Below are 17,529 nucleotides of genomic sequence, written 5' to 3' on the forward strand. Positions count from 1 at the left end.
CTAATCTTATTGTGATCATCATTTCACTATATGTATGTGTGTGTATATGTATATGTATATACAATACATGGATGTATGTATGTATATACATATACACACACATATATATACACACACATATGTATACAGACATATGTATATATACACACATATATATGTATATAAACATGGTATTATACACCTTAAACTTACGAAATGTTATGTGTTATTCATATATCAATAAACCTAGAGGGGGAAAAAACAATGATAAGTCAGAAAACAAGTGGACAGTAGGTAGGGACTAAGTAGGAGGCAAGAGCCAAAATCAAGAAGACAGTTAGGATCAGGAACATCTGGTGAGAAGTGTCATGGTGTAGCCACTATGACTGTCTTCAAAAGCAGACCCTGATTTTGGAAAGACTGAGTCGAAGGAAGGCAGTACTCCAGATTTAGGAGAACTAAGATGCAGTTAGGAATTCAGGTTCAAATTAAGGATAGAAGAGCAACACTTAGAGTCACCATGGAAGATCTGAATAAAAATAAATTAGAATAATTAACCATCATAATGCAAAGGAAAAGATAAGAAACTGACTGAATGACTGATGGGTTGAAGAGGATGTAACAAAACAAAACAAAACAAAAAACTATCAGAGAAAGGACTAAAGGAATCAAGTTCCAGATATCATTCATAAAATTGGAGTCCATGATCCCAAACGTTTTTAGTATCTCAAAAGTGATATCATGGATTCCTAACTTTTTTTTTTTTAAGAGAGAGATGGAGACAGTGGGGCAGATGGAGAGGGAGAAAGAGAACCTTAAGCAGTCTCCATACCCAGTGCAGGGCTGGATATCACAACCCTGAGATAATGACCTGAGTAGAAATTAAGACTGAGATGCTTAACTGAGTGAGTCACCTTGGCATCCCTCCTGCACTCTTTTGTATACAGATTTCCAGAAGAGAGGATCTCTTTGCAATGACTTATTTCTGCATTTCGATTGTGATTGCTATCAGTAGATCACAAATTGTCACAGCCTCTATATTTTTTTAAAGATTTTATTTATTTATTTATTTATTTATTTTAGAGGTTGAGAGAAAGAGAGAAGGAAGTACAAGCAGAGGGGAGGGAGAAGGACAAACAGACTCCATGCTGAGTGTGGAGCCTGATGAAGGGCTTGATTTCATGACCCTAAGATCATGACCTGAGCTGAAATTAAGAGTCAGATGCTTAACTGACTGAGTCACCCAGGTGCCCCAAAACCTCCATATTTTTAATCACAACTTCCTCTTTCTGCAAAACAGTGCAGCCACATCCAAGCTGAAACTCATGTTTATTGGTCCCACTATAGTTTCTAAATGGACAGGAATTGTCTTATAGGCCAAATAGACCTGATTCAGGAGTTTTAAATGACTAGTCCGTTTAAGAAGATAACAGACCTCAAACCATAATAAGTATGGGGCAATTTACCTTATTCCAAGGTCAGTGTCCTCTGTAAAATTCTTCATCATGACATACACCTCTATAGTCTTTTTCTTAAATCAGTAAGTTTTGAATAATTTTTGACTGATCTCTATTACGTTTAGCTTTTTCTATACCTGTTCTAACTCCTGATTAAATCCAAATTCATAAATTAGGAATAATTTTGGCCATCTCTCTCATGGCCTGCAACATTAAATGCTCCTTTAAATGAGTGCTAAAACTTCCTAAGGCTGATTCATATTAATTTTCTGCCTGGCTTTCTATTGAAGGTGGTGACTTTTATTTAATTGTGAAAATAAAGGGAGCAAAGCCCAGTCTGCTACTACCATTAAAGAATTAAAAAAAAAAAAAGATAATCCCTACACAAAACAAAAGGGGTATTCTTGTGCTGTTATTAAATATGTCCTCCTAGTAATTTTCTTGATCATGCAAGAACTAATTATTTTTTTCCAAAACAAATTAGCTTTCCAAGGGCAGAATATTAATACAACCACCAGCTTCTCCTTTTCCAGTATCTACTTTTAGTGGTTTCTTTTCATTTTTGTTTGTAATGTTCTTTATCATGACACAGCCAATAAATGCAGACATCAGGATAAACAATATTTTTAGAATGCACAATTGCAAATTCAGCTGTGTTTTCATTAGTGATAATATTATTCCGAAGTTAGATGAGATAGCTCACATGGGCATTGCAGATTATTGTGATATTAGGCATGATGCATTCAACATGTTAGCTGGTAGTAATGATTACAGTAATAATAGTAATAACAAAAATAATTTTATAGTTATATACTGTATATTTGTGTCACTGCAGAGAAATTAACAAGGTAAAGTTAGATTCACTTTTAACTTGAGTAATACAAAACAAGGTGGAATCTAGATGGCTTGTAACTGGCTATACAAGGCTTAGTAATAAAATACCACATGAACTTCTCAAGAACAGGTTATTGTTGCTGGTGAACTCTAAAAAAAGGAAACTGCATGATACTCAACTCAGAAAGAAATATACATTTTAAAAATAACAAATCTAGAGCACTACATGATATCTCAGTGTAGTTAGGGGAAAAAGTTTATCGTCCAGGTGGTCATTAAGAATTATTTGTGAGAAATTCTGGTACTCAAATTGATAGCCAATGAAGTGAGATATGTTGACTAACAAGTGCGAAAAATATATGCTGTCATTGGAACAAGTTGGTTAAATATGATGGACATATGGGTTCTTGATAAATCTACATAGGTCAGGTTTTCCAGTTGGAAACTTAACAGAATTAACTAAACAATATCAGTGACATTTCAAAATTATCTTTCAAAATGGCTTCCAGAGTGTTAAATGTCCAGAAGTAATATTTATGATAAATACAAGAGAGACAGCTGGAATTTTAAGCTAAGGTATTTAGAGTCCTGTATTTGCTTCCCTGGGATCAAGCCACTGTAGTAATGTGCAAATGCTTGTGTGTATGCCTTAATGTAACGAAAATTTAGGGGAGAGAATATCCCAAGCATTTACCAGATCCTTAAGAGTATCTATACAGACAAAATAGGAAAACTTTATAATGTAGAGGTTACATATGAAATGAATCAGATGTTAAGATAAAAGAGAAATTGCAGGAATGCTAAAAACCAAAGAAGAAACTCAGGGAAAACGAAAGAAAATATTAGACTGATATCTAGAAAAATGAGAAAAATAAGTCAAACTTACAGGAAGATATATGGTAGTACAAATTAGCCTTCATTTAAACTTCTTTTTTCCTACTTTGAAGCAGGACAAAATCTTCTAAGCAGCACTATATTATAGATATAGGGAATTCTGTTTGAGAACGTAAGTAACATTTTTTCTACTATATAGTTTACAGTGAGGATGGAAAAGAATTGGTTAGATTTCTTTTCTTTTAGGAAGGATGGGAAAATAACATATTTTAATGATAAAAATAAAAATATAGCCAATTCTGAAAAGCATTTTCAGTAACTATTTTATTGTTAAATAATAGATGAGTTCTGAATTTAGAGCTGAAAGCAAATACACTGAATAATATTGTCAAGTTAGAATTAGAGAGTTTTCAAACGACATATTTCATGTTTTATCTTCCACTGCTTTGAAACTTTCTTTAAAATACATCAATCACACGAGTTCTACTATTGTCATCCAAAATAGGTTTGCCAATTATGCTTCAAGAATATTCCCAGGCTAGAGTCTAAAGACGGGCAGTTTCTATCTCTCTAGGAGAAAAAATAACACTGATACTATGATCTTAATATCTTGGAAACAGAGACCATCTTTTATATAAGCACAGAAATAGTTAAGCCCATATTCATCCCATGTAATATGAAAACCACTTTTGAAACTTATCCATCCTCATTTTTCAATTCCCCTAAACATGATACTTACAAATTAAAGCTTGCTGTAAGAAATTATGTAATTAACAATGGATCTGATGACTTGACTTCTCTGTCTCTTTTTGCAACAAAACCATGAAACAAGATGGGATAGGGAGGGAGACAAACCATAAGTGACTCTTAATCTCACGAAACAAACTGTGGGTTGCAGGGGGGAGGGGGGTTGGGAGAAGGGGGTAGGGTTATGGACATTGGGGAGGGTAGTGCTTTTGGGTAAATTGGAAGGGGAGATGAACCATGAGAGACTATGGACTCTGAAAAACAATCTGAGGGGTTTGAAGTGGCGGGGCGGTGGGAGGTTGGGGTACCAGGTGGTGGGTATTGTGGAGGGCACGGCTTGCATGGAGCACTGGGTGTGGTGAAAAACTAATGAATACTGTTTTTCTGAAAATAAATAAATTGGAAAAAAAAAAAAAAAGAAATATGTGCCCTCCGTAATACCCACCACCAGGCTCAACCATCCCCCCACTCCCCGCCCCTCTAAAAAAAAAAAAAAAAAAAAAATCTGGTTGTAAGCAAAAGCAATTGCCTCCTGGGTTCTCAAGGAAAAAAAAAAAAAGAAATTTATTGGAAATACATGAAATTGATGATAGAGTAGAGAACCAGGAAAAATGATCAAAATTTAAGTAGATATAAAAAGTTGAAACAGCACAAACATGTTTTTTTATTTAGAAAAAAAAATCAGTAATGGTCTAGCTGGGATACACCAACAGTTGGACATTGTTCCTTTATCTTTGCTTTCTGAGAAGGAGCGTCAGACAAGACTAGCTCGTGTGCTTAAGTCTTGTCTATAAGGATACAGGGATAAGTAGGATTTGCCAGTACTCCCATAGCACAAAGTGAGGAATCACTTCTACAGTCCGAGTATAGTCAGCAAAACAGGACTGACTCTTGGCCTTTCAAATAGGATGGTATCTTGGATAGGAATTTAAGTGCGGAGGGAGCCACTGGAGAGCATGAGCTGAGAAGGTGGGGAAGTTGTCCAGCTTTCACATTTACTTCCACCCTTCAGACACATAAGACAAACCAAATATCTCAAGGTCAGTAATGGCAGCTGCCTAAAGTATTTGGGTCGATAATTTGTGGTGGAATTCTTAGATGATGCTCCTAAGAACAGTATCTGCTGAAGCTCATTGTTGACCTGCCACTGCCGTATGAGGGAAAAGAGCTTCTGGGTTCTTTCAGCTTTCTCAATTTTGTGTAGTGCCTTATTGTTAGAACATAGGCAGAACTGGAAAAGGATTCTGGAAGATATAGTTCCCAAATATCCAGCCTTTGTGATAAATAGAAGAGCCTAGAAGAAGGAAATATGTATCCGGGCACAAATGAAATGAAATGATACATATGTATCAGCCCACTTTCACATGGTCAAACCCCGTAACTGGGAATTTCCTTGATATAGAAGTGGAAGTTGCATATTGGCCAGCCCACCCCCCCCCAAAAAAAAATGCTTACTACCAATCAAATTCAAATTTCTCTGAGAGATATATATCACATCACTATCAAAATAAATATAAAAAACAAAGTTAAATTAATAGGTTGTTTGTAGGAGGGACCCAATCTTCAGGCGGCAACTGAAAAACGCAAGATAATAGGTATGCCATCTAGTCCCTAAGAGGGACAGGCCAAGAGCTGGTTGTTTTTGCTCATTCACTCTGTGCTAAGCCAGAGGAAACAGTTTATGCACCCAACTACCACCATCTTTTTCTGTGTGGCCCCAGGTGACTCATGAATTCATGTCAAGCCATCATCAGCAAAAACTAGGTGATTTGGGAGCCATTCCCTGGAGTGGCAGCTGAAACACTTCTAGTGCTAGATGTAGGGAGACTGCTTCCAGGAAGAAGCTTGGTTTTGCTCTTGGAATGAGTGTGGGGGTCTGGCAGAAGTAGCTGGGAAGCCGACCGCCAGCTCTGTCAGGCTCCCTGGAGAATCCCAGCCAGCTGCCACATGCAGGCTGATTAGAAGCTGAATCCTAGGCAGCAGCTGGAAGGATTGTAGTCAAATCTCTTCGAGGGAACAACTGGGAAATGGACATTTTTGCTTACTCTCTCTGCACTGGGCACAGGGTGGATATTGACACGAAGTACTTGCATACCCATTTGAAAACGACTTTTTTTGTTGTTCAAGATAGTTCTGTGGGACATGTAAATGCTGAGCCCCATTGGCTATCCAAGCTAGGTAGGTTGAGGGATTATTCTTCAGGTAGCAGCTTCGAAAGTTGGGGTGCTAGGTAGGTAGACAAGCTCCTTTTGGGGAGAAACTGGAGACTTGATTTTACTGTTGGAGTAAGCCAGGGGAGAAAGAAGGGGAAGAGCCTCCAGGCTCTTTTAGATTCAGGGAAGGATCCCCGTTAGCACCTAGATGCAGACTAGTTAGAAGCTGGTCCCTCCTGCAGAAGCTGTTCCCTCCTGCAGTCAAACTCTTCCCGGGAGAGACTGGGAGATGATGAGTGTTTTTGCCTGCTCCTCTGTGCTGAGCCCTGGTGTATAGCCAGGTGGAGTACTTGTATGCCTATTTAAAACCTGCTTCTTTGTTTGCTATAAAGTCCTGTGGAATTTGTGAATACAAGCCCCTTTGACTATTAGAGCTAGGTGATTAGGAGGCCTGTTTCTCATTTCTCAGGTGGCAGATGTAAAAGTTGGGGTGTTAGTTGTGCTGACAAGCTCTTCCCAGGGAAAGCTGCCAAGTTGCTTTTATCACTGGAGTGAGCAAGAGGGAGAAGAGAGGGGAACAGCCCACTGGTTCTTTAAGGCTCTCAGGAGGATCCCAGTTAACCTGAAATGCAAGCTGATTAGAAGTTGGACCCTCAGGCAGCAGCTGGTAGAAGATGCAATCAAACCTCCTCCAGGAAAAAAATTGAGAGATGGGTATTTTTGCCTGTTATGCACCCCCAGGGGGCTGGTGGTAGGGAGAGTTCATGGGCCCATTGAACAACTGCTTCTAGGTTTGCTGCCGTTCTACGGGACTCATTATGTAACGTCCCAATGGCTCTTACAGACTAGGTATAAGTTACAGTTATGTGATTTGGGTGCCATTCCTTAGGTGACAGCCTTAAAAGTTGAGGAGCTATATGTGTGGTCCAAACCTTCCTCAAGGAGAAGCTGGAACTTGGGTTCCTTCCTGTTTGTAAGACACTGTGCCTTGGGTGGGGTTGATGGTGAGCATGCATCTCAGCCTTTCCTAAGGGTTTTGATGACTCAGTGTAGGAGTCACTCACCTGGTTTCTGGATTTCTCTGTTGTAGCTGTATATCTGGTGCATCTGTGGGAGGAGAGAGATTCTGGAACCTCCTATCTCACTATCTTGGTGACGTTCCCTAAGTATTTTTTTAATTTCACAAAAATGGAATGTAAAGTCACAAATTAAAAGGCAAGAAGACTTCCTTTTTCCTTAAGAACTCATCAACTTAGTGTTATGAGTACAGATGCTCTATTTTTTCTTCATTGAGTTAATAAAAATATAATTATTAAATAATATAAAGGCAAACAACATTGTTTTAAGAGGTAATTTCATTTCTAACATCATTGGCATTAGTATTGACGAAAAGACACACTTGTATTTCATAGATCCTTTGTATCAAAACTTTCATCTCATACTTTTCCTTAAATTGAAGTAGAACAGTCATGACAGCAATAAAATTGTTATCAATGGATGCAAATAAATTACAACTGTCCCCAAAATAAGGTAACTAAGGTTGAACTCTGATTAACTTCTGTGGTATATTATTTATATACAATTGTTAAATTTAAATGGATTATTGGTTAGTTAAATGAATAATGCATTTATCTCTGAGTCAAATCCTCAATTACTAATGTTTAAATTTTGTAATTCTAACTTTTTCTAGAAATGTCATTTTCTTATGACAAATTTAGGAAAAAAATTGATCAATTTAAGCTGATAAGAACAAGTTTGTCTGTTTTTCTAAGAGAATTAACCTCAACATTTAAAAATAAAAAACAGCTTTCAAATTTGCCTTTTGGCTACTGAAGAAATTAGGGAGATACAAAATGGTCATCATTCAAACACAAAAGTAAAGGGAGAAGTAACTATAAAAGATAAATTACTTAAATTCTCTTCTTTAAATCAGATTATTTTCTTCTAAATAGGTTTCTGAGGTAGTAATAGTCAATTTATTTCTATTTTTTCTCTGAAGACTAGTCATCTAGACTTTATCTATTACTCACACACTTAGAAATCCAATTCACTCCAAAATTAACATGTTAATTAACTTACCTTTCAAACACATGTTCACAAGTGTGCATAATTGGGCCCATTAGCATAATCCACCTGCTTATGACATTTGATAGTTCAGTAGCAAGTGATAAAAATCCATTTAGGGTCAAAAGAAATTCATGACCCATAAGCAATACCTCAAAAGCTTTTGAATCTATATATCAAGCTCTTTACATGCTTAGTCTTAATTAATAACTTATCCTCTGATTTCTGGAGTGTTTATCACTATCTAAAACATGTAAACACATTTATTACTAGGTATCACTTCCTATTTTTTGTCATATTAACTTTCTGTCTCCTGGTATCATCTTTCACACATTTTCTGTTGCCAGCGTTGTTATAGACAGGAATGCCACCTAGAAGTGCAGAAGTTGTCACCCAAGAGACACAAGTTCCCATCATATTAGAAATGACTTGGTTTTTAACAGGGCTGTCAATCCATAGTTACAATCTGTGAACAACTTGTTAAATACATAGGGATGAACATGGTTTCTGGCTAATAAATAATAAATATTAAATTTTTCTCAAAAATTCTCAGAAAACCACTAAACTCCCTCTTTCACAGTTACCAGTAATAAAATACCAAGCACATCAATTAGTCTAACTATGTGACTTTTCAACCGGTCTCACTAAGTCTTTTTTTTTTTTTTTCTCTTAACCCCTTTCCATCTAATGTTTACTTCTATTAGTGAGCAGCATAAGATAGGGGTTCAATTTCATTTTTCTTCATATGGTTATCCAGTTTTCCCACACCATTTGTTAAAGAAACTATCTTTTCCTCATTGGAAAAGTGTCATTGTCTTCTTTGTTAAATGTTAGTTGACAATATTTGTGGAGGGTCATTTATATGTTCTCTATTCTGTTCCCTGGGTCTATATGTCTATCTTTATGCCAGTATCGTAATGTTTTAATTTCTATCACTCTGTAATATAGTTCAAAACCAACAAGTGTGATGTTTCCAGTTTCGTTCTTCTTTCTCAGGATTACTTTGGCTATCCAAAGGTCTTTTGTGGTTCCATTAAACTTTAGGATATTTTTTTATTTATGTGAAAAGTGCCATTGGAATTCTAGTAGAAACTGTACTGAATCTATAGATGGCTTTGGGTAGTATGGACATTTAAAAATAGTCATTCTTCTGTTCCATGAACACAGGATATCTCTCTATGTTTATGTGTTCTTCAATTCCTTTCATTGAAGTCTTGTAGTTTCCATTGTATAGATCTTTCTCGTCTTTGGTTAAATTTATTTCTAAGTATTTTTCAGCAAAGTAGGAGAGAGGGAACACCTTTAGCCTATAAAAACACCCACAAAGAACAGATAGCTAAAATAATACTTAATGGTGAAAAACTAGGTTCTTTCTCCCTATGATCAGGAGAAGGCCAGGATATCCTCTCTCATCACTCTTATTCAACATCATGGTTTGAAGTTCTGGCTGGCACAATAAGAAAAGAAAAAACAAAACAAAACAAAAATGGAAAAAAATGTCATACAGCTTAGAAAGGGAGAAATAAAACTGCCTTTAATAGCAAAGACATAGTCGTCTATATAGAAAACTCCAAAAAACCTACCTAAACTCTCCTAGAAACATGCAAGTATAGCAAGCTAAGAGGATTCAAAGTCCATACACAGGGTCAATTATCTTCCTATATTCCAGCAATGAACTATTGGTTTTTGGATTTTAGTAAGCAGTGTCATTTATAATAGCACCAAGAAAATGAAAGCATTTAGGCATAAATAGAAAATAAAATAAAATAAAATAAATATGTAATATAACAAAATATTTTGTAAAGGTTCTGTATACAAAAATATATAAAACTGATTAATGTAATCAAAGAATATCTAAATAAATGGAGATATATTCCATGACTGAGGACTGCAAGGCTCAAACCTGTTCAGAAGTCAGTCTTCTCAACCTGATACACAGGATGCCAATCAAAATCTTAGTAAGTTACTTTGATTAAAAAATGTATATGGAAAGGCAAGAACCCATAGTAGCTAACACGATACTAAAAAGAATAAAGATGGAAATCTCACATTATGCACTATCAACCAACTGATATTGGCAAAAAAAAAATAGATGTATATTGGCAAAAAAATAGATACATATCAATGAAACAGAAAAGAGACCCACAAACAACCCACACAAATACAATCAACTAAGCTTTAACAGAGGGAATTAAAGGTAAAAGTGATAGGCTTTTTAATAAACAGTGCTGGAACAAAAAATGAACCTAGATGCTGTCTTTACATCTTATCCCGATTTTAATTCAAAATGGATTATGAAGCTGAATATAAAAACTCAAAACTATAAAACTTCTAGGAAAAAAACAGGAGACAATATGCATGATCTTAGGTATGGTGGTGTATTTTGTGTGTGTGTGTGTGTGTGTGTGTGTGATGTATTTTTATATATAACATCAAAGCATAATCTCTGAAAGAAAAAAATCAAATAATGGAACTCTTATGAAAATGAAAAGCTTCTGCTGTATAAAAGATACTATTAAAAGAATGAAAGGCAAGTCATGGATTGAGAAATATACTTACCCAAAATATACAAAGAAACCTCAAAACCCAACAATAAGAAAACACTCCCATTATAAATCAACAGAAGACCTAGACAGACACATGACATATAAGCATTATGAGATGCTCAATACCATTGGTCAATAGGGAAATGCAAATAAGAAAAATAATTATATACTACTACAGACCTATCAGAATAGCTAAAAAACAGGGACACCTGGGTGGCTCAGTGGGTTGAGCGTCTGTCTTTGGCTCTCATCTGGGATCAAGTCCCGCATCGGGCTCCTTGCTCAGCAGGAAGCCTGCTTCTCCTTCTGCCTGCCGCTTGTGCTCTCTTTCTCTGATGAACAAATAAATAAAATCTAAAGAAAAAATAGCTAAAAAACAAAATAAATCTGACAAAACGAATTGGCTAGTGAGGTTACAGAGCAACAGTTATCATCATTAATTGCTGGGCAGGGAGGAGTTGGAAATCGATACAGCCACTTTTGGAGACAGGAAATTTGTTACAAATCTAAACACAATTTTACCACATAATCCAGCAACTGCACCCCTAGAAGCTTTCTCCAATTGCTTGAAACACTTGTATCCTCACAAAACCCCATCAGTGAATGTTTATAGTAGCTTTGTTCATGATTACCAAAACTTGGAAGCAACCAAGGTATACTTAAATAGGTGAGTGGATAATCAGTTGTGGTATAGAATAGAATAGCATTGAGTAATAAAAGGAAATGAGCTTGCGAGCTAGGCAGACTGCAAAGACATGATTGAATCTTTTATTTTTTTAATTGTGATAAGGACCTATAACAAGAGATTATCCACTTACAATTTTCAGTGTATATTACAGTATTGTTAACTGTAGGCTCTGTGTTGTAGAGCAGTTCTCTAAAACTACTGGTCTTGCATAACTGAAACTTAAGATCCATTGAACAACAACCTCTATTTCCCCCTCCTTCCAGCCCCTAGCAACACCACTATTCACTCTCTGCTTCTGTGAGTCTATTTCAGACACCTCAATAAGTGGAATCAGTATTTTTCCATCTGTAACTGGCTTATTTCGTTTAGCATACTGTCCTCCAAGATGTTGCTACATATGCCAGGATTTCTTTCTTTTTTAAGGCAGAATAGTGACTTGAGCAGTGAGAGGGTTAGGAGCATCAACTCCCATGCAGTTGAAGATCTGTGTATAACTTTGACTCCCTCAAAACTTAACAACTAATAATAGCTTACTATTGACCAGAAGCCTTACTGATAACATTAAAGTTAGCCAGTGCATATTTTGTGTTATATGTATTAGATACTGTATTTGCACAATAAAGTAAGTTGGAGAAAAGAAAATGTTTTTAAGACAATTGTAAGGAAAAATATATTTACAGTGCTGTACTTTATTTTTTAAAAATCCACATATAAGTTCAAACCTATGTTGTTTTAAGCTCAACTTTCTTTTTTCTTTTACCTGCTGAAGGCCATTTAGGTTGTTTCCATATTTTGGCTGCTGTGAATAATGCTACAATGAACATGGGGTGCAGATATATCTCCTAGGTCCTAACTTTAGTTCTTTTGGACACATATCTGGAAGTGAAATTGTTAGATCAGTCAGTAGTTCTGCTTGTAATTTCTTGAGTTACCTCCACACTATTTTCCACAGCAGCTGTGCATGTTACAGTCCCATCAACAGCAAACAAGGGTTCTAATTTCTCCACCATAAATGCATGTCCCTAAGTGAAAAATGCCAGTTTGAAAAGATTATACACTGTATGATTCCATTTATATGGCCTTCTGGGAAAGGCAAAACTGTAGAAACAGTAAGTAAATGTGTGGTTGTTGTGGCTATAAGGGAGAGAGGAAAGTGGGGTAGGTGAAACACAGGGAATTGTTTAGGGTAGTGAAACTATTCTGCTTGACACTATGCATATGTCAAACCCCACAGAAACAGAACTTTATAGCACAAAGAGTAAATATAATATATTTATTTTAATTAATATGTGCAATTTTTAAAAGTGTTTAGGAGGTTGGGGGAACTCCAATATTGAATGTAGACTGTGACAGAAGAATCTATTAAAAATGTATGAAACAGTTTCACTAAAGAAAGTGATGAAAAAAGGTGCTGACCTACACAACTTTGGAAATGAGTGAATGTTTAAGACTCAAAGTGAAAAGTACATTAACATTTTAGTTAAAAACTTTGTTTCACACTGAGTACGGGTTAATAATTCTGATAATGCATCCCATATATACTTGAACCATGAAGTAAGTAGATGGAGGTTGGTGAAAGCTAGGTTTCTCACTGTTGGCGTGCGAGGTCATAGGAAGAAGCAAAGAAAGAAAGCTTAGAGTTGGGATTATCAGTATGAATTCATATTCAGCACAATGCTGAGATGAATATATATCTAGAAATGTTTAGAGCTATGCATTTATACAGAGGTTAGTATAAAATGTATATATTTCCTTCTTCCTGGGGAATGTCATAAAAGATGTGACCCCCAACTGACTTGTGAGTTAGACCCAGATACTCAGAGGCTCCTTATTCCCTCTCCTGTCCTCAGAATGTGGGTTCCACCTGACTTCTGGCTCCAGAGGCTGCTCCAAAGACATAGTCTTGAGATGGTGACATGATGTTGAGAATATCTGCATGGTATACCTGATTGAGCCCAGTTAGGGCCTCGACTGAGCCCAGTTAGGGCCTATTTATCAACGTCTATGATTTGGAGGGAAGCTATGGGGATCCAGTCATCTTGTTGGCACCCAAGACAAGCCTCACCTGTAAGTTCCTTTTGCTGATTAAAACTGCCACCTATCACCTGGAGAGGCCTGTTTCTTCTGTATCTGGTTTCAGATTATACCTGGGAAGCTCCTCAGAGGATTGGGAACCAACATTTTCTCTGTCAGCTGAGAGGTCAAGCAACACCTCAGTGACAGTGAACAACCTGGCATCCCAATAGTGGTTTCTAATGGCATTTCCCAGTCAAATGAATCAATGCTCCTTGTGGAAATAAATGATTCCAGGGAAGGGTAAATTATATTTAAGATGAGCCTGTGTATTTTCTAGCCTGAAAAAAGGAGTTACTTTGAGAATAAAAAGAAAAAAACTAAAAACCAAAAAAACCACAAGACTAGTGATATGCCAAAGGAATTCAGGAGCCAATTTAAAGAAACTCCAATGGCCAAAGCTAGAATAATTTGACTAACAAAATAAAAGAAACAGTATCAGATTATAACCCAAAGTATAAAATGAATATCCATGAATCCTTATTGATATAAATAAATGATTGAATAAATAAACAGAGGAAAAGAGACAAATTTCTTAAACAGAAGTATGCCAAATAATTTAAGAACTCCAGCCTCAAATGAGGAGGAACATATCTCTTAACTCCCTAAGGGTGGGATGTACATACGACTTCCACAAAAAGTACAGTATGGAAAGGGAGAAACAAAAAAAGAGTAACATTACAGTGGGGAATCCTGACAGGCACTAACTCAACCAGAGGATCAAGATCAACATGAACAGTCATGTTAATTGTCATGTTAATTGTAGTACCCTTCATAAAATGGTATCTTTGTGGTTTTCCTTGCAAACACTTATAAACCCAATTCAACCACAAGTAAACCGTCAATAATTCCCAACTAAGGGACATTTTGCAAAGTACCTGACCATTATTTCTCAAAACAATCAAGGTCGTAAAAACAGAAAAAGTTTGAGAAACCAGGAGGAAGCCAAGGAGATACGAAGACCTACTATTACATGGTGTCTTGGATAGCATCTTGGAATAGAAAGAGGACAGAATAGGGTACCTGTCTGGCTCAGTTGTTGCATCATTCGACTCTTAATCTTGGGGATGTAAGTTCAAGCTCTATGCTGGGTGTAGAGATTACTTAAGAATGCTTTTAAAAATTAAAAAGAAAAAGAAAAGAAAAAAGAGGACAGATATAAACAAAGGAAATCCAAACAGGATATGGGCTTTAGTTAATAATAATGTACTAATATTATGTTATTAATTGTGCCCAATGTACCACACGAATGTAGGAGGTTAGTAATATAAAAAACTGAGTTTGTGGACCAGTCCATGTTATCACTGTCACTGTTCTGTAAATCTAAACCTAAATATTTATTAAAAAATAAGACTCAAAAATGATTAATGTTAGAATAATAAATTGCCATATGAATCATTCAGTAAAATAAATTACTTTTCCTTTGAATTCTGCTGAGTAGGTTATTTGCCAGATTCAAGTGCAGTAGCCTGACAATCTATTTTCTAGAATTCATTCCGAGAACAAGAATTATATAAAGGGCAAATCGTCAGGGGATGAAAAGATAAAAGAAAAATCTAAGCAATACAGATGACTGAACCAAATTAGAACCAAGAAGGACAGAGCTGTTCTGCACTCAGAATTCAAATTAGCTGTAAGATCCAGTCAAGAATAACAGTGATGGAGAATTCTATGATTTCTATGTGCCTGAAAAATCAAGAAATAGTACTGAGGTGATCTGAATATACCAGTGTTACAATATTGCTGAAGAGGAAAGAAGGTTATGAATACAGCTAAGAATGAGTGTTTGGAAGCAGAGAACCAAAGAATTAAAATACAAAGTTGGGAGAAATTAAGCAGAGTAGATGCTAAAAGTAGATAATTTTACTGGAAGCTCTGAGTAGCAACCCACATGCTTTTACATCTAAAAGTGCTATTTTGAGCCCAGTGCAATGCAATCAATTGGTCAATCGGAATGATAATTATATACCTTATATTTTGGCCAACATCAGGGTCAGAAAATATGATGGAAAATGGATAAAATGAAGGAAAAAGAAGAATCTAGAAAGAAATGCATGAGGAAAAGAGATGAAATTAAGCATATGAAAAAGAAAACTGTAAATCTAGAAGACAGATTACAGAGTTCTTTTTTTCTTAAGATTTTATTTATTTATTTATTTGACAGACAGAGATCACAAGTAGGGAGAGAGACAGGCAGAGAGAGAGGGAAGCTGGCTCCCTGCCTAGCAGAGAGCCCGATGTGGAGCTTGATCCCAGGGTCCTGGGATCACGACCTGAACCGAAGGCAGAGGTTTTAACCCACTGAGCCACCCAGGTATTCCAGACTACAGAATTCCTTAGCATCTTCAGAAGAGGACACAATTTTTCAGATGTGGGGAATAAATAAAAAGAATGATAATCCTTAAATAAGGGCAAAGATGACATAGAAGTGACTGGATGGACCCACAGGCAATAGAATGTGGGGGGAGCAAAGACAAATGAAATAGAAGATGAATGAAATGAAATGAAACAGATTTTAATTCATCACTGAATTAACCTAGATTGCAAAAGGAAGAAAAATATGCAGAAAGTGTAGTATAGTAATTTAAATACTGGTATAGAACACACGCTTAAACATATGTCAGGGTAGAGGACAAAGAAACGAAAATTAAAAAATGCTAGTTATGGAGAGCAAATAATGAAAAAGCAACAACAGACACAACTGGTTAGCAACAACAGATAAAACTGGTCTTTGAGAAAGATCAAGAAAACATTACTGAAGCAGAGAACTTTGTTATGATTTATTGAGAAATTTGTGGGAAATTTACATTCCCCTAATTATTACCATATATTTTTAAATGTTCTGATTTCAAGAGACAGCTTAAACTCACTTTTAAAAGCAGGGTAAGTATACTAAATGGCTATAACTTAATAGCAATATCTGACCAAAAAAGAACAAAATGTAGAAGCTGGTTTTTTGAAAGAATCAATAAGATCGATAAACCATTGGCCACACTAATCCAAAAGAAAAGGGAGAAAGCCCAAATTAATAAAATTATGAATGAAAATGGAGAGATCACAACTAACACCAAGGAAGTAGAAACAATCATCAGAAGTTATTTTCAACAGTTATATGCCAATAAGCTAAGCAACCTAGATGAAATGGATGCATTCCTGGAAAATTATAAACTCCCAAAATTGAACCAGGAAGAAACTGACAACCTGAATAGACTGATATCTAGTAACGATATTGAAGCAGTGATCAAAAAACAAGAGCTCAGGACCTTATGGATTCCCTAGGGAATTCTACTGAACTTTCAAAGAAGAAATAACACCTATACTCCTGAAGCTGTTTCAAAAAATTGAAGCAGAAGGAAAACTTCCAGACTCTTTCTATGAAGCCAGCATTACCCTGATCTCCAAACCAGGCAAAGACCTTACCAAAAAGGAGAATTTCAGAGCAATATCACTGATGAATATGGATGCTAAGATTCTCAACAAAATCCTAGCAAACAGGATCCAACAGCACATTAAAAAGATTATCCACCATGACCAGGTGGGATTCATCCCTGGGCTACAAGGATGGTTCAACATTTGCAAATCAATCAATGTGATACAACAAATTAATAAGAGAAGAGAGAAGAACCACATGGTCATCTCAATTGATGCAGAAAAAACACTTGACAAAATCCAGCATCCATTCCTGATTAAAACGCTTCAAAGTATAGGGATAGAGGGAACATTCCTGAACTTCATCAAATCTATCTATGAAAGACCCACAGCAAATATTATCCTCAAAGGGAAAAAGCTTGCAGCCTTCCCGTTGAGCTCAGAACACGACAAGGATGCCCACTCACACCACTCTTGTTCAACATAGTATTAGAAGTCCTAGCAACACCAATCAGACAACAAAGAGAAATAAAAGGTATCCAAATTGGCAATGAAGAAGTCAAACTCTCTCTCTTCGCAGATGACATGATTCTTTATATGGAAAACCCAAAAGACTCCACCCCCAAACTACTAGAACTCATACAGCAATTCAGCAATGTGGCAGGATACAAAATCAATGTACAGAAATCAGTGGCTTTCTTATACAAGAACAATGAAAATACAGAAAGGGAAATTAGAGAATTGATTCCATTTACTATAGCACCAAGAACCATAAGATACCTGGG

Source organism: Neovison vison, chromosome 3 (genome assembly GCF_020171115.1).
Source record: "Neovison vison isolate M4711 chromosome 3, ASM_NN_V1, whole genome shotgun sequence".
Lineage (NCBI taxonomy): Eukaryota > Metazoa > Chordata > Mammalia > Carnivora > Mustelidae > Neogale > Neogale vison.